General features: G+C 41.0%; 1 protein-coding gene across 4 annotated transcripts in view; it reads left to right on the top strand.

Annotated features, from left to right (window-relative positions):
* LOC136862977 (solute carrier family 41 member 1) overlaps positions 1–22,861 on the top strand; it is an 847,982-nt gene that overhangs the window by 119,275 nt on the left and 705,846 nt on the right. The window contains exon 3 of one of the 4 annotated variants that reach the window (XM_067139275.2): positions 21,610–21,702. The exons of the other annotated variants lie outside the window; for them this stretch is intronic. The gene's annotated coding sequence lies outside the window, so the exon portion shown is untranslated. The remainder of the gene's footprint in view (positions 1–21,609; positions 21,703–22,861) is intronic. 4 annotated transcript variants of the gene reach the window in all.

Raw genomic sequence — 22,861 nt, 5'->3', positions numbered from 1 at the left:
TTTTGTTCACCTCAAGGTTCCACAGACGAAGAGACAAACTCCTCCCTGCGCACAACCTCGAGTGGCTCTCACCGTTAGCGTCTCTTCAGACAGAGTCACCTTTACTTTTCTCCCGTCTAACATGGATCTAATCCATTTTACAACAGTCTTGCTCAACCTACTCTCTTCAACAGTTTTAATCATTGAGTTGTAGGTTGTATTACTGAAGGCCCCTTCTATGTATATAAATGCCGCCAGAGCAATTTCTTTGTATTCTAGGATTTCTCTAGTTTGCAAATCAATTGTAGTGCTATCTCAGTAGATCTGCCAGGTCTGTGAGCAAACTAATTTTCCTGTAATGTTGCACCGTTTTCCGAATGTATTTATCTAGTATTTCCTCCATTGTTTTCAACATGAAGGAGTTTAGGCATAATTGTCTACAGGCTTTGGCTTGTACATAGTTCGCCCTTCCAGGCTTCGGTATAAACACCGCTTTAGCTTTAGACCATGATTTCGGCACTTACTCCAGAGCTAGGCTTAATCTGGAAAGGTCTGTCAGGGCCTTGATAATCTCCCGTCCTTCCTGCAGGAGTATCGGGAGTATCTCATCTTGCCACGGAGCCTTTATGGGTTGAATCGTGTTGATTGCCCACCTCACATGGTTAGGCTTAATTAATCGGTTGGCACATTTCCAAACCGCTCTTCGTGATCTGGCCTCAGTCTCAACCATTTCTTCCCCTTCCTCAGCCTCAGGAAAATGACAAGCTAGCAACACCTCCAACGTCTCCTTTCCAGTCTGAGTGTATGTTCCATCGGGTTTTTTCAGTGTTCCCACTTGATTTAAATGTATCATTTTAAGAACATTCTGGAGACTTGCTGCTTCAGTTTTTGATTCCACTTTCTCGCAGAACAGTCTCTAAGAGTTTCTTTTTGCTCTCCGTATCTCTAGGTTATACTCAGTGAGTTTTCCATGATATACGTCCCACATGCAATCTCTTGATGATATTTTATACGACGCTCTAACTTCTTTCCTCTTTTTGGGTAGATTGTTATTCCACCACGTAATATTTTTTGCGGTTTTCTTTTCTCTAAGGGGACAGTTTTCATGGTATGTGGCTAAAATGGCCCTCTTCTAATTGTTCCACTGCCTCATCCAATTCCCTCCGTCCCCTTACTTTCGTTTGGATCTTTTATACAGCCTGCCCTAGAACTCCTCTGTACCAGTTCCAGAGATCTTTTAGGATCTCTGTACATTTCAGTACCACCTTTTTTCGCATCTGTCACAAAATGGATATGCTGGTGGTCTGCCAAGGATGGCTCCTCCAGGACCTTCCAATCCTTAATGAAGTTTGCAATATGCGTGGTGCTCAATATGATATCTATTACCTCTCTACAATTCGTATTTATGAATGTAGGTATATTTCCTAGGTTTAATATTATAAATTCTGTTCTAATAATAAACTCTAGTAAGGACTCACCTCTTGCATTGCAGGTAGTACTGCCCCATGCTGCGTGATGTGCATTTGTATCTGTTCCAAGTACTAGGTGTTCACCTTTCCTCTTTGTTTTGAAAATTAATTCATCCACGTCTTCCGATGGAGGCGGATCTGTTGAGTCGTACGCAGAGCATCTTGTTTTTTCTCTGGGACCTTCCCAATATCCAAGTTTTATCTTGGCTGCCACTAGATCAGTTGAAAAGTATTCCTGTAACAGAATGCATTTTAATTTCCTGCTCACAAGTAAACATGTTCTGGGCATATCCGATGTAATATCGTACATCAGCTTACCTCCAAATTCCGCCAGTCCTGCTACTCTGCCCTTAACTACCCACCGACACCGATAGGTCTTATGGCGACGATGGGACAGGAAAGGCCTAGGAATGGGAAAGAAGCGGCCGTGGCCTTAATTAAGGTACAGCCCCAGAATTTGCCTGGTGTGAAAATGGGAGACCACGGAAAACCATTTTCAGGGCTGCCGACAGTGGGGTTCGAACCCACTATCTCCCGGATGCCAGATCATGGCTGGGCGCTCCCAACCACACGGCCAAAACCATTGTTGGATGCGCTAGCGAGTGGTTCACTGTTCCAACAGCTCTGTGTTATCTCAGTTATAAAGTAGTTAATAATTGTAGAAATTTACCAAATTTTGTGTGTGTGTGTGTGTGTGTGTGTGTGTGTGTGTGTGTGTGATACATTTAGCTCCACAAATAATTGTGTTTAGTGTTTGTAGTAATCCGCGATTAGTGGCATTTATTTACAGTTTTCACACTGAGTAGTTCCGTAGCGTTCGCTAGATTACAACCTGTAATTTAGGTCTGTGTGAAAGAAAAAATACTTAAAAGGACGGGATATTAAAGAGAGTTGTAACTTCGGCAGCAGTTATATCTATTAGTGCAGGCATTTGACAGGGTACCGTATTTCAAATAGCAGTTCAATGGTCCCACCTATCACGAAGGTAATAACTTCTTTTAATAACGCAATACTTTAAAGAAAGGATTTCAACAGAATAGACAGTATTTCACTGTCGAAGTAGTTAACAGTCGTAATTGTTATTGATTATTGTCGCTCTTCTTATTAAAATATTGGCATTGTTGGCTACAGTTGTGAGCAAAGGGTGTAGTGTATCAAGAAAATATAAATAAAAATCAGCTGATTCTCGTATTCCGATCATTTGTAGTTCTGAGTAGGCAGTTAAAGTATCCGTAATTTATATTTCACACCCTCGACATTTCAGTATTTATGAGCGGTTAGCTAATAGTCATGTTCCTACATTCCAATAATTGCAATTCAAATCACTGGCGTAGTTTAGACAGAAATACTTTCTGGAAATTATTTTAAACAACCTCATATTTTTTAGCATTTAAGACACTTTTATTCTCCGTCCCGCTGAGTAGGGAAAATAATAGTAATCCACCGTCTGTAAAGATCACAAGTCACTGGCGTAGTTTAGACAGAAATACTTTTGAGAAATTATTGTAAACAACCTCATATTTTTCAGCATTTAAGGACACTTTTATTCTCCGTTCCGCTGAGTAGGGAAAATAATAGTAATCCACCATCTGTAAAGATCACATAACCGCATTTCAGTTGAGAATTGTAGTGTAGATACAGTATATTAGATAGTATCTTGCCTGTTAAATTCGTGTGTATTTTTGTGCAAACGGCAGGTTTCATTTCTATTACAGCATAGTAGGACAAAGTAGTACTAATATTAATCTGTATACGTGTTTAACTTTGTTGGTAATCTTTTAGTACCTACCGGTAGTTCTTGCGAATATCTAAATTTAGGCCTAAATGGAATTTTCATTTCTATTTATGCTTAGTAAGAAGCTAGGATACGTCTGAACGTAGTTTTAACATCATTGTAGTGTAGTATAGTAACTTATTAGAAATTAGAGTGCCTATTTTATAATTTTTGGTAGTTTTGCGAATTTCGAACTTTAATGGTAATGTTCTTTCCTGTTTTTGGTTGGTAATAACCTGTTGGAATTAGAATATGTCTGAACGTAGTTTAAAATTATCGTAGTGTATTATAGCATCTTATTAGAAAGTAGTGTGTGTATTCTATTACTGTGAAATATTTGTGTAGTATAGTACCGTTTCTGTGGTATCTGTAGTAACTCTCTTACTAAAATTCTGTTGTTGTAATTAGGGTAGACTTAACTGCAGTTAAGAATCGTGTAATTATTGTGTATTAATCTCTGTTTCCAGTAATTAACAGCAATTTTCATCGTGTTAGCGTGTTGTAGGAATAAAAAATAGTACAATTAAGTAGTATTGTAGTGTAGTAGTAGCCTATATTAATTAACTTACTGTCGTGTGATCTTTGTGAACTAACCTAGACAATATTCATTTCCTTTCATTTTTATTTTGCACAGAATAATTTATCTTATTTTTCCTTTCTTTTCATTATATAGTAAAAAATGGCTAAGCAGTGCGAGTGTAGGAGCTGTGGGTGTGGCCAGGCATTAAGGAGTATGAGGGAGGAGTTGGAGAGCTTGAGGGAGATAATTAGGATTCTCTCAGAGGACAGGAACGAAAGTAGGCCAGCAAACAATGTACAGGATACAGTAGGTGTAATAGAGGGATGGGAAGGAAAGGGGGGAATTGTGGAAGACAGGTGGTCTAATGCTTTAAGGGGAAGGAGATTGCAGGCTAAGGGCTCAATTCAGGATCAAAATTCAGGACAGGTGTCGGTGAGAAATCGGTACGAGTCACTGCAGGTAGAACAACCGAGAGAAGATGAGGAACAGGGAACTGTTGCCGAGAAGTGTGGAAGTAGGAGAAAGGGAAGAGGTAGGAAAGGGAAATGTGGAGTAGTGGATAGGAAAATACAGGTGGAACAGGGTCATGGGATGGAGAAAAGGGATGAGGAAGTAGCTTCTGCAGCTGTCAGGAAAGATAGGACTGACCAGGAGGGGAGGGGATCAAATGAGGTGGGTAGGGTTGAGGTTCTGGTCATTGGGGATTCTATCGTTAGACATGTCGGGAAAGTGTGTGGAGGAAAGGCTACCAGGGTAGAGTGTTATCCAGGAATTAGGTTAAGGCAGATGTTGAGGAAAGTAAAAGAAGGAGGAGGGAAAGGAGAAGGTGGTAGTGTTTCACGTTGGTACTAACAACGTAAGACAAGCAGATATAAGTACCAACATAGTTGGAGAGGTGTGGGATCTGGTAAATGCAGCACGGATGAAGTTTAAGGAAGCGGAGATTGTTATTAGTGGAATATTGTGTAGGAGGGATACTGACTGGAGGGTGATTGGGGATTTAAATGGGACTATGGAGTGGGTATGTGGGGAAACTGCGAGTGAAATTTCTAGATCCTAATGGGTGGGTAGGGGATAGGGATCTGCGCTCAGATGGCCTTCACTTAAACCGCAGTGGTACATATAACTTAGGAAATTTGTTTAGAAGGGTAATAGGGAGGTACATTCAGGGAAACAGGGTGCCCTAGGGAGCAGTGTTAAGGGAACAGGGAACTGTAAATCAAGTAGGGATGACATAAAACTGTTAGTGCTCAACTCTAGAAGTATTGTAAAGAAAGGAATAGAATTAAGTAATTTAATAGATATATACTTACCATATATTGTAATAGGAGTTGAGTTTGGCTGAGAAATGATATAATGGATGCAGAAATGTTCTCACGGAACTGGAGGGTGTATCGTAGGGATAGGATAGGAATGGTAGGAGGAGGAGTACTCATTCTCGTGAAAGAATAATTTGTAGGCTACGAAAAAGTTAAAGATGACAAACACGAAATTCTAGGGGTAAGGCTCATCTCTAAAGATAATAGGCAACTTGATGTCTTTGGAGTGTACAGACCAGGAAAGGGTAGAACAGATGCTGATTCAGAATTATTTGATAAGATAATTAGGTATGTGGGAAATAAGGGAAGGAACGTGATTGTAGTGGGTGATCTCAATTTACCAAATGTCAATTGGGAAGGTAATGCGAACGACAGGAAGCATGACCAACTAATGGCAAATAAGTTAATATGGGAAGGGCATCTGATTCAGAAAGTGATGGAATCAACTAGAGGGAAGATATACTGGATGTGGTGCTGGCAAAACCAGATGAACTGTATAGAGATACCGCAGTAATAGATGGTATTAGTGATTTTTGCAGTTCCTGAATCAAGTAATCCTGCTAAGGGACCCATACACTGGAACCATACTCTGGTTGGGATCTCACCAGAGACAAATATGCTCTCTCCTTTACATCCTTACTACAACCCCTAAATACTCCCAAAAACCATGTGCAGATATCTGTAACCTTTATTTACAACTTCATTTATGTGATTACCCCAATGAAGATCTTACCTTATATTAATACCTAGGTATTTACAATGATCCCCAAAGGGAACATTCACCCCATCATCACAGTAATTAAAACTGAGAGGACTTTTCCTATTTGTGAAACTCACAACCTTTTATCCCCGTCCTTAAGAGGATTTTCCGAAAAAAATAAAATACGTGTTTTCTTATTTTTAAAGGAGAGCAAATATCAATTTTCACGTCTTTAAATCGTTTTTGAGATACAGATACAGACATTTTAAAAATCGTCCTCTCACCCCTTAGCGATGGAATATCCAAATATCCTCCCTTAGTGAGCACCTACATTGTAATATAAATGTATCCTCAAACTTTAATTTCCGTATGTCCAGTAGTTTTGGCTCGGCGATGATGAGTCAGTCAGTCAGGACATGTTATTTTATATAGAGAGACTAGCAGTTACCCGCGGCTTCACTCGCGTGGATTTCGTAATTTGATATAAGTACTCTTTCCTCGGTACTGTACTAAGGCTTTATCTTGAAAATTCCTAAAGTATAAAAACTCACCGAAAAATTGAGTTTAATTTACCCCAGAAACTCTTTCGAAACAAAGTTTGCGACATTGCCTTTTGGGGCTAAGATGACCATGCGGCATAGAACTGTACAAGTGAGAAAGTCTTATTTTAAGTCGAAAAGAAAACCAACACGTGTTCCTTTATTTTTAAAAGGAGATTCCACATTCCTATTCCCACGTCCGTAACATCTTCAGTTTTTGAGAAACACAGTAAGTATCACAGTAAAAGGAATCCAGTCCTTCCCCCACCCCCACCTAAGTGGATTATCCGTAAACAAAAAATACATGGTTCTATACTTTTAAAGGAGATTTCAAATATCAATTTTGTCCGACTCATTGGCTGAATGGTCAGCGTTGAGGCCTTCGGTTCAGAGGGTCCCGGGTTCGATTCCCGGCCAGGTCGGGGATTTCAATTGCCTCTGATTAATTCTTTTGACACAGGGACTGGGTGTTTGTGTTTGTTCCAACACTTTCATCTTCATATTCAAACACTCTACACTACCAACCACCACACAAACACGCAGTAGTGATTACATCCATATCGGGTTGGCGTTAGGAAGGGCATCCGGACGTAAAACAGGATCAAATCCACATGTAGGATACAGTTCGCACCCGCGACCCCACAGGTGTGGGAAAAGTGGTAGTAAAAGGAGATGATTCCAAATATCAATTTTCACGTCTGTAACCATCTTCAGCTTCTGAGATAAAAGTATCCTCATAAAAAATGTATTCAACTTTTTTCACTTCTTTTCACTCCCGTTAAGTGCCTTTTCCGAAAACAAAAAATACTTGTTCCAGTATTTTAAAAGCATTTCCAAATACCAAGTTTCATGTTTGTAACATGTTAAGTTTTGACACATACTGTAGATATAGCGGTACTCCTTTAAAAAGTTCACCCGCTTTTGCAATTCTTTTCAACCCCTTAAGTGTTTTTTCCGGAAAGAAATGTACGAGTTTCTTTACTTTTAAAGAAGATTCAAAATACCTACTCTCACGTCTGTAACATCTTCCGTTTTAGAGATGTAAGTAACCTCATAAAAAGAATTCAACTTCTTCACTTCTTTTCACCCCCCTCCGCTCTTAAGTGGACTTCCCGAAAACAAAAAAATATGTGTTTCTTTATATGTAAAAGAGGTTTAAAATACCAACTTTCACGTCTGTAAAATCTTCATTTTTTTAAAAGAGAATTCAACTCCTCTTTTACTTATTTTCAACCCTCTCCCCAAAGTCGATTTTCCGAAAAATAAACAATGTTTCTTTATTTTTAAAGGGGATTCCAAATACAAATTTTCACGTCTGTAATATCTTGAGCTTTTAGAGGTATAAGTGTCCTCATACAACGTATTCAACTAATTTTTCAATTCCTCCCTCCACCCTTAAGTGGATTTTCCGAAAGCAAAAGAATACGTGTTTCTTTACATTGAAATAATATTCCAAATACAGATTTTCATGTCTGTAACATCTTCAGCTTTTGAGATTTAAGTATCCTCATAAAAATAACTCAACTCCATTTTGCACCGCACCAGGTTTATTCCTCTCCCCCAAGAGCTTTACCTGGTTCTGGTCTTACGCATAGTACTCTGTAGTTATCTACTGCGACCGATGTTGCCACGTGTGAAGTACATTTCTTCTTGGTTCCTGTTAAACCACGCATATTTTACTATATTCTTCCCTGCCTTTCAGCTCTTAATGACCTGATGATGATAACAAAATAATAGTGTTATTTGCTTTCCGTCCCACTAACTAATTTTACGGTTTTCGGAGACGCCGATGTGCAGAAATTTAGTCCAGCAGGACTTCTTTTTACGACTCAGTAAATCTACCGACACGAGGCTGACGTTTTTGAGCACGTTCAAATACCACTGAGCCAAGATCGGGCCTGCTAAGATGGGACCAAGAAACCAGTGCTTTAACCGTCTGAACTCAAACCTTCACCTTTTATTTTGATACTTTAATAAGCACTGCAAAAGCAGCACAAGGTCATAATTATTTATCTTGCCATTACACATATGCTTTTCGTTTGGACGCATAAAATAATATACTTTTACGTCCCACTAAGTACTTTGACGGTTTTTGGAGACGCCGAGGTGCCACAATTTTGTCTCGCAGGAGTTCTTTTACGTGCCAGTAAATCTACCGACACGAGGCTTACGTATTTGTACACCTTCAAATACAATCGGACTTAGCCAGGATCGAACCTGCGACGTTGGGGTCAGAAGGCAAGCACCTCAAGCGTCTAAGCCACTCAGCCCGGCAGGAAGCACGAAATGTAGATGCGTTTAATGTATTTAGTTTTATAACATGTCCATTATTCGTTTGAAAAAAACGTTCGATGTGCTTCGATAATTCAATTCCGACATTACTCATTTGGACATCCTATCCCAAGCATTCTTTTGCTGACGTAAAGAACTTCCTTTACGTAAATGTCAACACGATTTTTCCTTATTTCTTCTACCTTTACACAATGCAAAACGGGGATCGTACCGTATTCCATGTCCCGGAGCGCCTATCCCAAACTTACACTCAAATAATTATAGCACATGCTCGTAAAAATCCCGCACCGACACAGGTTTTCAGGTCATTTCCATATTCACTAGAGCATGGAGCTGATGACCACAGATGTCCGAATCCCTTAAAGGACGTAACAGCAAAAGAACCAGTATTAACGCCGACAATTCGATAAATTTCCAGGGTCCGACAGGGGTGTATGAAGTCCCTAAGACGGAATCCAAATACTAACAACCACAAAACCAGTCTGGCGAGAATGTTATGTAACCTGGCATACCCTGGTAGCATCCATCAGCTGTAATCGCAGTTCAGTTGCTCTTAATCATAAAACCAGTTTGGCAAGAATGTTACGTAACATCTCGAGGCATTGTGTCCGTAGCGTTCACCTGTTACAGTAGTGCTCTTAAACGCAAACAGAAACCAGTTTGGCAGGGGTGGCGCGTAACTAGCCTGTTATCGAAGGAATTTATTCATCCACAAGAACAAGGCACATTACTTATTCTAAAAACAACGTATTCCTTTGCGCACGAAAGTAATTTCCGAGGATTGATAAAAGTTTGATATATAGTGGTTCCTCACATCGTTTTCTATTGCTACAAGAAATATCTGCACGTATACTCCTAACACCATGTATAACATTAAGAATAGTGAAAAGTGAATTACAGTCATATTTTATTTTCAGTCGTATTTGTTAGCATTGTGAGCTTTTGCTATGCGCAAGGACCACAGTGAACCAAGTGATTTTAAAGTAAAGTTTTAAATTATGAAGATAGTGTTTTTGCAGTGTGTTAGCTGCAGTCGCTAAAGTGCGCCTCGTATCCAATAATTGGGAGATAGTGCATTCGAACTCTGTCGGCAACCCTGAAGATGTTTTTCCGTGGTTCCCTATTTTCACACCAGGCAACTGCTGGGGCTGTACCTTGATTGGGGCCATGGCCGCTTCCTCCCTACTCCCAGCCCTTTCCTGTCCCATCGTCGCCATATGACCTATATGTGTTGTTGCGACGTAAAACAACTTGTAAAAAAAGACCCAAAGAGTGCATGAAACAAGTGACCAGTTATAGAAACAGGTCTTACACCAGATCTTCAGTTATGCCAAATGCTTTTAATTACATTACTGTCCGTAAATTTCATAGTTTTTTTCTTTTTCTTATTTTGTGCTCCCGAGCTCCTTTCAGGCTTTTGTATCACAAGTCGGCACTGGTCTGGAGAATGTTTTCATAGTTTGCTCTCGATCAATTTGGTTATGAATCAATCCTCGCAGATCACGTACATCCACGCATGCTGCTTTCCTACCTGGGGTAGATGGGATCTTCCAGCAAGAAATATCGACAGTAATTGAGAGAGCACGACCAGTACTTGCAAGTGCTCTCCTTATTGGTTGTATGTTCCACTATCTAGTATTACTGCTTTTGCAGACGCCGAGGTTCCAGAATGTTGTCCCGTGAAAGTTCTTTGTATGCCAGTAAATCTAGCAACACGAATCTAGCGTATTTGGGCGCCTTCAAATATCAGTAGACTGATCTTGGATCCAGCCGCCAACTTGATCTCAAGAAAGCGACCAGTGTGAAGCTACTTAGCCCGGCGGTAATGTGTCACGTATGCATTATCACTTGCAGGGGCTGATGAGCTTGTGGCTTGTCCGCTTTGAGTAATACATTTAAATTATTATTTTCATTAATAATAATAATAATAATAATAATAATAATAATAATAATAATAATAATAATAATTTAAACATCAGCACGTTCTTGTCCGGCTCCATGGTTAAATGGTTAGCGTGTTGGCCGCTGGTCACAGGAGTTCCGGGTTCGATTCCCGGCAGGCTCGGGAATTTTAACCATAACTGGTTAATTTCGCTGGCACGGGGGCTGGGTGTATGTGTCGTCTTCATCATTTCGTCCTCATCACGACGCGCAGGTTGCCTGCGGGTGTCAAATCAAAAGATCTGCATCTGGCGAGCCGAACTTGTCCTCGGACACTCCCGGAACTAAAAGCCATATGCCATTTCATTTCAACGGTTAGTGCTATTAGCTGCCGTCCTCAGGGTCACGGGTTCGATTCCCTGTACTTCCAAAGATTTAATAATGACAAGAGTTCTGGCATGTGGTTGAAAAGGTTCATGCAGGTTACCAGCATTGGGGGTGTGCCTGAAAAGAGCTGCACCACCTCGGGATGAGGACAAGAGTTGATGTTAGCATGTTCTTGGCGACTTACTACAGACAGTTTGGACTCCAATAAACGTTCTGAAGCACACTTGGAGCCAAGAGAATTTCTGTTTCGAACATAGCTTTGTTTCCCACTCCTGTGACAGAGTTATTGAATAGAACCTTTTGCAATGTTAGCAGCAAAAAAGAAGAAAACGCAAAGTCATCTCCACACAGGCGATGAAGGCCCTAGGAGGGCACTAGATGGGGTAGAGTGGTTAGCTCTACGCCCGGCCGACTTTACCCGCAGGTAATAACCTGGTACTCATTTTTGGTTCAGGTTGAGTGAACTTCAAGGCCATGTGCACCTCCGGAAGTGGACATTTTCAAAAAATTTCGACTTTCTGACGGGGAATCGTACCCACATCATTCTGGGTGAACCGAGAACGCCAGGCAGAATTTTAGTAGCATAGTAGTATTTATATAACGTTTCAAACGTGATGGCATTATCATGTGTGTTATTGTTGTTCTTTTCAGTGTCGGCTTAGTTAATACGCATACGTTTTTCAGTCTGTCAGACACACAATGCTAGGTAATTTACAAACACTCGAAAAAGTTAAAGGTTGGTACGGACGCTGGTATTTCTTAAATTAATCTTTGCACGAGACCGAGCGAGTTGGCCGTGCGGTTAGGGTCGCGCAGCTGTAAATTTGCATTCGGGAGATAGTGGGTTCGAGCCCCACTGTCGACAGCTCTAAATATTGTTTCCCGTGGTTTCCTATATTCACATCAGGAAAATCCTGGGCATTTTAAGGCGACAGCCACTTCCTTCCTACTCCTAGCCCTTTCCTATCCCATCGTCGCCATAAGATCTGTGTGAGTCGGTGTGACGTAAAGAGAAATTGTAAAATTTCAGCCAGCTAATTACACTTTGGAACCGGTCTAAGTTTGAATGTAATCTACAAACTTTGGCGGCTCTCGCTATCAGACTGGGAGGACTGCAGTCTGGTAAGGGTCCCTCACGAGTGTGTGGTCGTCTCACCATGTTTGAGTCCGGTTCCATGGCTAAATGGTTAGCCTGCTGGCCTTTGGCCAGAGGGGTTCCGGGTTTGATTCCCGGCAGGGTCGGGAATTTTAACCATAATTGGTTAATTCCACTGGCACTGGGGCTGGGTGTATATGTCGTCTTCATCATCATTTCATCCTCATCACGACGCGCGGGTCGCCTACGGGCGTCGAATCAAAAGACCTGCATCTGGTGAGCCGAACTTGTCCTTGGGCACTCCCGGCACTAAAAGCCATACGCCATTTCATTTTTACCATGTTTGAGAATCGAGGAAAACAACCGCAAGCACGTGTATTCTGAAATACTACTTGTTCCAAAAAGTGTATCTTTCGTTCATTCGACTCTTTCGCCTGAGCAACAATACTCGTTATTAAAATTTGTTTTAATCACAGAGGAGTTAGAACAGTTCGATTTTCCGCTGTGAGGTTTGTAGTAGAGAGGCTGAAGGTAAGGACAATCTAACGTTTAGTCATATACTAGCTGATGTACCCGTGCTTCGCTACGGAATTCTACACTGTATACAGAATTCTAGGCTAGGTAGTGTACACGTTGTGAGCAAGATTGTATTAAATTGCATAGCTCTTAACGTTACCTTAGAAACGCGACGGGGAAGTCACCAAACGTCTTTTCTCATATGAAGACTGTGTTGGGGAATTTTCATTGTAATGATAGGTCCGCTTGCCTACCATCAGTCACCATCAGGTTGGGGAGTTTTCATTATAATGGCAGACCACTGATCTCTATACCTGGATGGCTGGTAGCTTGGGAAGCAGTAAGCCGAATAGAAGATGACTGGCGCAGTAAGATGGCAGTGAGCGCACGGTGCAGTAGACCACGAGGAGCGCGCTTGCTTTGTTTATGCTTAGTTCAGTGACGCCAGGCCTCTTGATTGTAGTTCCACGAGTGTTCTGTGCTTTGTTATTGCAAAGTAAATAGTAGTGTATTTTACGAATTTAGGTTCGTTGCCTTGTAGTATACTTGTGGATTACAAGATTCAATTTAAATATGTATGTGTTTATCTGAGTCCGCCTCTGTGGTGTAGTGGTTAGCGTGATTAGCTCCCACCCCCGGAGGCCCGGGTTCGATTCCCGGCTCTGCCACGAAATTTGAAAAGTGGTATGAGGGCTGGAACGGGGTCCACTCAGCCTCGGGAGGTCAACTGAGTAGAGGTGGGTTCGATTCCCACCTCAGCCATCCTGGAAGTGGTTTTCCGTGGTTTCCCACTTCTCCTTCAGGAGAATGCCGGGATGGTACCTAACATAAGGCCACGGCCGCTTCCTTCCCTCTTCCTTGCCTATCCCTTCCAATCTTCCCATCCCTTCACAAGGCCCCTGTTCAGCATAGCAGGTGAGGCCGCCTGGGCGAGGTACTGATCATTCTCCCCAGTTGTATCCCAGATCAAGAGTCTGAAGCTCCAGGACACTGCCCTTGAGGCGGTAGAGGTGGGATACCTCGCTGTGTCCGAGGGAAAAAGCCGGCAGATGATGATGTGTTTATCTGAAACATGAATGAAGAAACATTCTACGGGGTATTAACATACCGCAGTGTTCAGCTTATGGATGTACAAACAGAACCGATCAGTAGAAGGAGAAATCGTTTCATCGGGGAGTTTTATACTGTACATAAGAATCTTCCTAGGGTAGATTTTTGAGTTTTAGGTTTATTGTATCTTATTTCGCATATTCCGGGAGCAAAATGGCAATTAATTTTTGTAGGTTTCCTTTCTCGAGACCCGAACATCTAAGATCGTCGATTAGGAGTATCAGGCGGGAGAATTGGAAGCCTTCTAAAACAGCTGTTCTCTGCTCGGATCACTTAGAGGAAGACTGTTTTGATTGAAATGGACAAACTGTACACCTTAGAAGTGATGTACAGCCAACTGTTTTCAATTTTACTGAACATTAACTGCAAGTAAAAATTTACTTATATTTTTTTTATTTCTCGTAATTAAACTGACGGTTTCGATGAGATAATTGACGTGACCTTATAACAATCTTAGAAAATGAAGTCTGGGGGAATTCTAGACCTTATTTACATCAGTAATAATTATGGGTGGGAGAAGGGAAAGTGTGGTGGGTGTTTGGGGCTATCCCATTATACAATTTGTGGTATTTGGGACTCTTTTAACTGCTGTTACATATTTCTGATGATGACTATCAATATCGCTTTGCTAGCTGAATTTAATTAAAGAGGTCTGTAATAGTAAATTAAGCTGCAGGTAATGTGATATATTGACAAGTTTTGAATATTTGCTGGTTTTATAAATGTGTACATTTGCTTCACTGATATTTTAATTTGATAATATGCGCGTTATTTCATAGAAACAGGAATTCATTATCAAGCACCGATTATGGTATGTCGAATCTAGGCCTGTATAGTGAGCTACTTTTATAGGTACATAATTTTAAGAATGCATAATTTCGTGGCGTACATGTATACAATTTACAGCAATGTTTCCAGAAACTGGTTTTCACTTGTATTGTGTTACCGATCGCTAATTGCATGTATTCAGCACCTAAGTTAATATTTGTCGGCCGTTATCATACACTCATGTTTATTGCTATCCCGGAGATTTAGTGACCTCGGAATGACGTGTCAGTGATCCCAATGTCCTTATGCTTTGAGTGAACATGTCTCTATATTTTTAATTATTCCAATGCGCCATTAATTGCGACTTAAACTTGACTATATTATCATTGCTTCCCCATAAGGAGAGCTCCAGGTTGGGTACGCCAACATGGCGAACCGCGCACTCAACTTGGCGTACTTTCTCCTGCAGCGGAGACCTACCATCAGCGATCCATGTATAGAGATCAGTGTGGCAGACACTCTCCACCAGTCATTTTACATCCTCAGAAAGACTGTCTTAATGGTTTTCCCAACTAAAATGAACATAGGTCATTGCAACGACGTCAGTAGGAATGGCGCGTATAAAAGCAACGCTTTCATAAGAAATACTCCATCAAATGAAAGACCACACAGTTTCTCACTTTTAACCAACTACTATGCTGGAATTCCAGAGCTGGAATGACCAAGCCGCAGACAGCTCTGATCTGTGAACACTCTTCGTCTTTTTTCGGCGGTGCGCCCCCCCCCACACCGGGGGGAGGGGGGGTGGAAGGGCAGGTGAATAGTGGAGAGTACCAGGGCAAAAACTATGCCCTTTTACTAATCTGTTTCTTAGGAGTACCCGATGAGTCGGAGAATCTCAATTCACTACAATGGCAACGGAAAAATCTATCTGACTTGGAGGCAATTTTTTCCTCCAAGCCAGAGGAGAAGCCCCCTCTTCACTGCTAATTTGGAATTAAATGAATGTAGAATTTAATAAACGTGAAGAAGAAGAAGAAGAAGAAGAAGAAGACGCTTTTCTAAAGAAACGGCTCTTTTCAGTGTTGACATTTTAGTTATTTAGTGAATTGTGTTGCTATAATCTGAAATACGCTTAAATTGTAATTCTAGACCAGGTCATACTACTACTACTACTACTACTACTACTACTACTACTACTACTACTACTAAGTGAGCCTCTGCCGTACGTGTGCATGCAGCTCATTCAAAACAGCCCGTCAGAGTAGGGATCGAATAGCTGGAATACTATGATGAACCAGTGTGTTACGTACCTGCAGTATCAGAAAATGTATGAACCAGAGAAATGGCATGCTAAAGAAGAAAGTTTTCCAACTCCCCAGCGATTACCCGCCAATGTTCAGTCGGGCTGTTATCCTCGGTATGCAGTAGTAATCCCATCTATCGGAGTTGAGCGGCACCATAAGAAACGAAGAACATCACAATAAACAATGGTCAATGTAAAGTTATTGTTGATCAGTAACAAACAATGGTCTATATATAAAGTTATTGTTGATCAGTGTTATGCGCTTTCAATATTGTAGGCCTTCTGAAATACCACTCTTATCATAGTCGGTACAGTAAAACCGAATAAAACATAAATGATCGGAAATTGTATTGTCTATAACCTTCGTTATGTAGTACTTTTCGATAGCACCAATAATATAGGTACCGGTATTTAAAAAGTAAATTTTAGGCGCCTTCCCCTAAACTACCATTTTATCTCGGGCGAATAAAATTATTTACATGCCTAGGCTGTAGTTTCTTATTCCCCGACTCTATATAGCGGTTTTCATTAAATTCTGTTAACTCACTTTCTCGTGGCTCGGCGTTGATGTGGACTTAACAACAAAAATACAAATTCATGAATATCTGGGTTATCAGAGCCGGTATGGTAAAAATGTATAAGACATAACTGATTGGAAATTTAATTCTATATAACTTTAGTTATATAGTATTTATCGACACAACCACTAATAATATAAATATTCGATAATTAAATTTAAGGCCTTCCCCTAAACTACCATTTCACTCAGCGTTAATAAAATAATTTATGGCCTAGATTGTAGCGGCTCATCTCCCGACTTTACATACCGATTTTCATTAAATTATTTTCAGCCGTGTTCTTTTTTTTTTGCTAGGGGCTTTACGTCGCACCGACACAGATAGGTCTTATGGCGACGATGGGATAGGAAAGGCCTAGGAGTTGGAAGGAAGCGGCCGTGGCCTTAATTAAGGTACAGCCCCAGCATTTGCCTGGTGTGAAAATGGGAAACCTCAGCCGTGTTCTGGTGATGCGTATACAGACAGACAGACAGACAGACAGACAGACAGAAATTACGGAAAAGTAAAAAGTACGTTTTCTTGTTACTGTGGGCATGACCGATACAAAACTACCATTCTTTTCAAATTCTGAGCAATGTACAGACAAAACTCTTATTTTATATATATAGATAAATATCACGCCAGCCAAAATTCGCCCCTATTAAGTATGGAAACTCAATGAAATAACAGTGGCCTGTTTAAACAGAAACATAATACATACAACAAATCCACAAAAGAAAACTGATCATGCATTAATGTGTAGCAATGAGACTCAGTTTAATCGTTAATCCTGCAGTTGTTCTATTCCTTCCATGTCGGTGTTGTCATCGGTATCCGTGTCATCAGCGAAGTTGATAACAAACCGTTCAAGGACGGCCTCCGCAATTCCACCCAGTTTCCTCCTCATCGATACCGTGTTGAATACAGGATATCCAGCGGTCAGCGTAAATACTTTCGTTTCCACAACACTATTTCATCCTTTTCAATACGAGCATACTGGCGATTTCGCGATACATAAGTAAAGTTCATCAATTTTAAAAGTCTGAAGAGTTGCATGAGAAAAATTAGGTAATAAATCGTCACTATTAGCTGCAGTTAATATTTTATTCAGAGTTGGTGTTCCGTTTCTTAGAGTTGCACGAGAAAAATTAGGTAATAAATCGTCACTATTAACTGCAGCTAATATTTTATTCAGAGTTGGTATTCCATTTCTTAAAAATAAGTCGTGATTTTTTTTACGGATAGCGTCTTTTGTAAAACTGTCGTATTTTTCACTTAGCTTTGTCACTTTACGGGTTTCCTTAGGAGTAACCAGTTCGTAATTTCCAGTTACATCGATCACTGCACGTGTTACTTCATCCAGCGTACTTGCAGGATTTTCTTCTCGTGATTTGGGAAACACATTTAACACGTCTTCTCGCAACTCGGTAGTGGTTTTCTGTTTTTTTATGTTTAATCACGGACTGGCCTGGTTCGCACATGGTTTACAATTACGGCACTCACATGTACTGGACGGACTTTTGCACTTCCAACTAATTAAACAGTATACTTGATAAATGTGTATTTTTATTCACAATAAACTTAGAACAAGCAAGCAAAGTGGACACGTACTTTGGATCAGCAGTCACTGAGCTACTGGGCTCAAGGATCATGTTTGCGAAACGGATCGTCATTTCCCGCAAATTCTTCCGTCAAATGACTTGCCACTCTGTCTGGGAGACGTAATATTTTTGTATACTGTATACGTGTGGGAAGAATAAGGAATACTCGAATTATGTTGCTGATAATAAGCAAGTGCATCACATGTTAGGCTTATTGCATTTCTTCTAAACTATGTAAGTTTATCAACGTTAATTTTTTACATTTGTTCGTATAGGCAGTGCGTTACTAAAACCAAACCTCGAAAATGTTCTGTGCTCAGACTCTCAAATCTGGTGAGACAGACTTTTAGTAAGAGGCATTTGAAAGTGCTGTAGTAACAAGTGAGACAGAAAGCAATATTAGCTGCTAATGACGCACCATGTGCATAGGAGGGCGACAACAAATGTATGCTCGGGCGGTGCAGAGTTCAACCTTCTACGGAATGTGTGTTACACTTCACAAAATGGACTTCATTTACGTTCACAAAATGTTCAAAGCAAACGTTTATCTTGCACCATGATCACCGAATGAAAAATGACGCGCTTCAGAGATCACAAAATATAGCGCGAGGAAGATCAAAGGTCGCATTGGGTGTTATAAATCATTTAGGACTATCAGCTAGGCATCCACTATTACAGAATGCATAGATAATCATATTGACATAACGTGGTGAACAGAGCTAATTGGAGGTGGTGGCATGCAACCGAATGCGAACCAGTTTGTTGTGCAGTCGCCGGGCTGAGTGGCTCAGACGGTTGAGGCGCTGGCCTTCTGACCCCAACTTGGCAGGTTCGATCCTGGCTCAGTCCGGTGGTATTTGAAGGTGCTCAAATACGTCAGCCTCGTGTCGGTAGATTTACTGGCACGTAAAAGAACTCCTGCGGGATAAAATTCCGGTACCTCGGCGTCTCCGAAAACCGTAAAAGAGTAGTTAGTGGGACGTAAAACAAATAACATTATTATTATTGTTGTGCAGTCAATTATGCAACGGGCTACCCATTATGGCGTAGCTGCAGATGGTGTGATAGTATGCTTTGTAGACACGAAAAAAAGACATCCAGAGGCTGAATTTGTTCCATGGTTCCAGGTGGTATGAACTGCGATGTCACACACCTTCCAGGATTGATGGATTTCTCTAACACAGTATGATTTTTATAGGCACATAAGGAGTCGAGCAACAGCAGCTATTTTCATTGCTATGGGCCAAAAGCAGTATTCATAACATAATTGTAGTTCTGGTAAGCCCATTTTCCCATTCTTGCTTGCTGTGACGTAAACATTCCGTACTGCCCTTGCTAGGTCCCTGACACGCGACAGAATCGTAGGAGACAGGCAACCTCCAACTTCTCGCAACACAATGGATAACTTCTCAGTCAATTTGCCATCCGGACTAACAGTAGGCATAATTGTTTACCAGTGCGTTAGGGTATTGCTCGTGCTGTTACTCTCTAACTGCCAGGGTGCCTTTCGTATGCACTTCTTCGTCAAATCCCGATTAGTCGGTGTTGAAAACGAATTTCGCACTAAACAGTTTGATAAGGTGGTTTACCTCATTTAGAAATGCTCGAGTCGATTCTTCCGTTGGGCCGATGACCTTCGATGTTAGGCCCCTTTAAACAACAAGCATCATCATCACAAGATTCTTCCATTTGCTTTGCATCGTCAATTTGCCGCTTTGTTTGGAATCTCGTTATTTTGCGGCTTCCAGTGCTGTAGCTCCCTTTGAAGTTTTGCAACCATCCACTGCACCCCTTGAAGTCACTGTAACCTATGTCCCGCGCAATTTAATACCCTTAACGTAGTAGGTCACTATCATGCACTTCGTGTAACTTGTCTCGAGAGTCCTTAAATGGCGCAAACAACACACTCTCTTTAACAGGTTTGCCTTGTCCTCCCTTGAAACACTATCGTTTTTTTTTTGTTTTTTTTTGCTAGGGGCTTTACGTCGCGCCGACACAGATAGGTCTTATGGTGACAATGGGATAGGAAAGACCCAGGAGTTGGAAGGAAGCGACCGTGGCCTTAATTAAGGTACAGCCCCAGCATTTGCCTGGTGTGAAAATGGGAAACCACGGAAAACCATTTTCAGGCCTGCCGATAGTGTATCGTTTTTCTTATGGACAACATGGTCATATTGCTGCGGACTTATTCGAAATCTGTTAGTGAACGTTTTTACTGTGTTGTGGATGGTTATTCATGTACGCAATTATGTCTTGTACCCGTTTGCTGGACAACGATTGTTTTTTACTACGCTTCACTGGACCCGGAAGTTGTGGCTCCGACATGAACGATGGACTGTATGCATGAACATCTACTGTATTTCTATCCACCCGTATAGTCATCAGTGCAATCTGCATGTGCACATAGTCGGGAGTATACGATACCACACATTCCACTGACTCGTCTTACAAAAATGCTAATATGTCATTTGCCACTTCTTCCCACTCTGCGCAATATCTTGCGTTCCTTTCTGACGGAATGTCAACGTCCGCAATGGTTATACACCTCATCGAGAGCTTTGCAAAGCCATAGCACTGCTAAATGCGGTACTTGTTAAACATCTCTAGTGCTTGCAAAGATACAAAACTTGTCACTCAATATCCGTTGCCCTGTAGAGCAAAATGCCTTTGCTGGCAGGACCTAGTGTTTACAGTGCACTCTGTCTTCTCGTATGGGCTAGAGCAATTTTGTTACTTTCATTGATCTGTACTGTCTTATCCTTTGCTTTGACTATATGAAAGTGACTGAGGTATGAGCGATGCTAGTAGTGCCATTCCTTCTGCAGCCAGTCCCTGCTATGAATGGTGTGAAAATGTTGCTCATAGGGTCGGTTGGTGCGTGCATTTCAGTGGTCTTGGCAGACTGATATGTAATAGCAACTTCTGGCTCGGTGAGGAAAGCAACGGGAAACTACCTCACTTCTCATTTCCCTAGTGCGCCTCTTCAGTGATGCCTAGGCCATCTATGACAGCTGATGGCAGAGCTGTTGAGGATCCAACCAGCCTTAGGGCTGAAGACTGAACATACATTGTAGAGCAAAGGTCGAGGCTTAGCGATCAGAATTTTAAGAACCATTCTTGTTAACATGGAAGATTTTTGAAATGCCAAAAGTCTCTAAAATAAATAAAAAATTGGGACAAATATTTTTGAAAATTCCAAATTATCATGTATAGTCTCGCGCAGTGATGACAGCCACTTAATATCTCTGTGTTGAAAACAAGAAAAGCCGATAACATATTTTTCCTTGCAAATTTTCGTGTCATTCCAGCACCATGTAAAATAAGTGTCAGTGACTAAGGGCCGGTTCTACCACCTACTGGTAAAGCAGCGCGTAACTTGTCCTCCGCATAAAAGAATGTTTCCGCTCGACCACTCCCAGGTAGCACTATCAGCAGCATAAATCGTAGTTACCCGGCGCGTAATTTATTGGCCACTTCGAGCGGCCGATAAGACTTGACCTGCCAGGCAAGTTTTGAGAGCTGAAGACTATTAGCTGTATTTCTGGTGACATACAACTTAAATTAGCTTAGTATACTGAAAAAAGCATGATACTGTAACAATGATTGATATTGTATTGCAGGATTTTGAACCTTAATGCTTCCCTTGAGTTGCAACGGTCACACCAGCCTCTCGCATTGGTAGTGTAGTAAATACATTTTATACGCCAAGCTTTCGCAAAGAAACTCTAAAAGGGTATAAAATCAAAACGTATTTGGAAATCATTTCAAATCGACTTTAATTTTCTACTTTTTCAGGTTTCAGTGCCAGGTATAAGTGAGTGTATGTATCCTGACTGCTCCAAGCGTTCTCGTAGTGTCTTGGCTAACGCGCTCGCTTCATAATACGAGGTATGCAGATTCCAGTGTTCATTATGACGAATCTTTTTTATTTTCATTATTAGCATTGTATTAATCTGTATGCCTCTTTTCATACGTTCTTTTGTTAATAATATATTTCATAGAAATGTTTCATCACAATATTATGTCTACTAGGAAAATGCTTTATGTGTGTGCTACTTATAGAAAGTGATTATTAATATAACATATAGGACTGTCGCTCAGGTAGCAGATTCCCTATCAGTTGTTTACATAGTATTCTTGTAAATGATTTCGAAGAAATTGGAAACTATTCCATTCCCAAATTCCTCTTCCTATGAATGGATATTTACCCTGATTAGTTCTTTACATTTACAGTACCTTCCAACTTTATCTTCATAAAGTTGAAGATTAGAATGGAATGCATTACCAATAAATGGAAGCATGTGGAACTATACAAGGTCACAGAGCTAGTTGCAAATAGAGCATCGTGGGGATACTTAATCAATTCACAGAAGCCTGCAGATAGAATCCTCAAAGGCAATATGTCCGTAAGGAAAATGTGTGCCATGGCTTTCAGTGCCGGGAGTGTCCGAGGACAAGTTCGGCTCGCCAGATGCAGGTCTTTTATTTTGACTTCCGTAGGCGACCTTCGCGTCGTGATGAGAATGAAATGACGATGAAGACGACACTTACACCCAGCCCCCGTGTCAGCGAAATTAACCAATTAAGGTTAAAATTCCCGACCCTGCCGGGAATCGAACCTGGGATCCCTGTGACCAAAGGACAGCACGCCATGGAGCCGGAATATGGAAGCGCATAAAAGAGAGTTAAGAACAACGGCAGGGAACGAAAATAATTTTTAAATGTAAATTAGAAAGACGATGAAAACCTGTGTACCTTGTATTACGGAGCGAGCGACTTGACCAATCTACTGCGAGAATACTTTCCAAAACGCAGCCTTACATGACAGGTTATAATTGGCGTAAGGAAATGTAATCTCGAGATTTTAGTTAAAATTAGGTATTAATTTTGAAGCTCATAGATCAAAATCACGTGAAAGCTTGACATAAACCGTTGTCCATAACTCTTAAGAGTCCCCTTATTAGGCTTTCTGGTGATAATCAGCAGATGCAAGCACAGGAAGATAAGACAATCGAAATGAGCTTGATACATCTAACGATAGATAGCA

This window comes from Anabrus simplex, chromosome 2, assembly GCF_040414725.1.
Source record: "Anabrus simplex isolate iqAnaSimp1 chromosome 2, ASM4041472v1, whole genome shotgun sequence".
Taxonomy (NCBI): Eukaryota; Metazoa; Arthropoda; class Insecta; order Orthoptera; family Tettigoniidae; genus Anabrus; species Anabrus simplex.
Note: the sequence above shows the minus strand (reverse complement) of the source record. Positions and strands in the feature narration are given on the sequence as shown.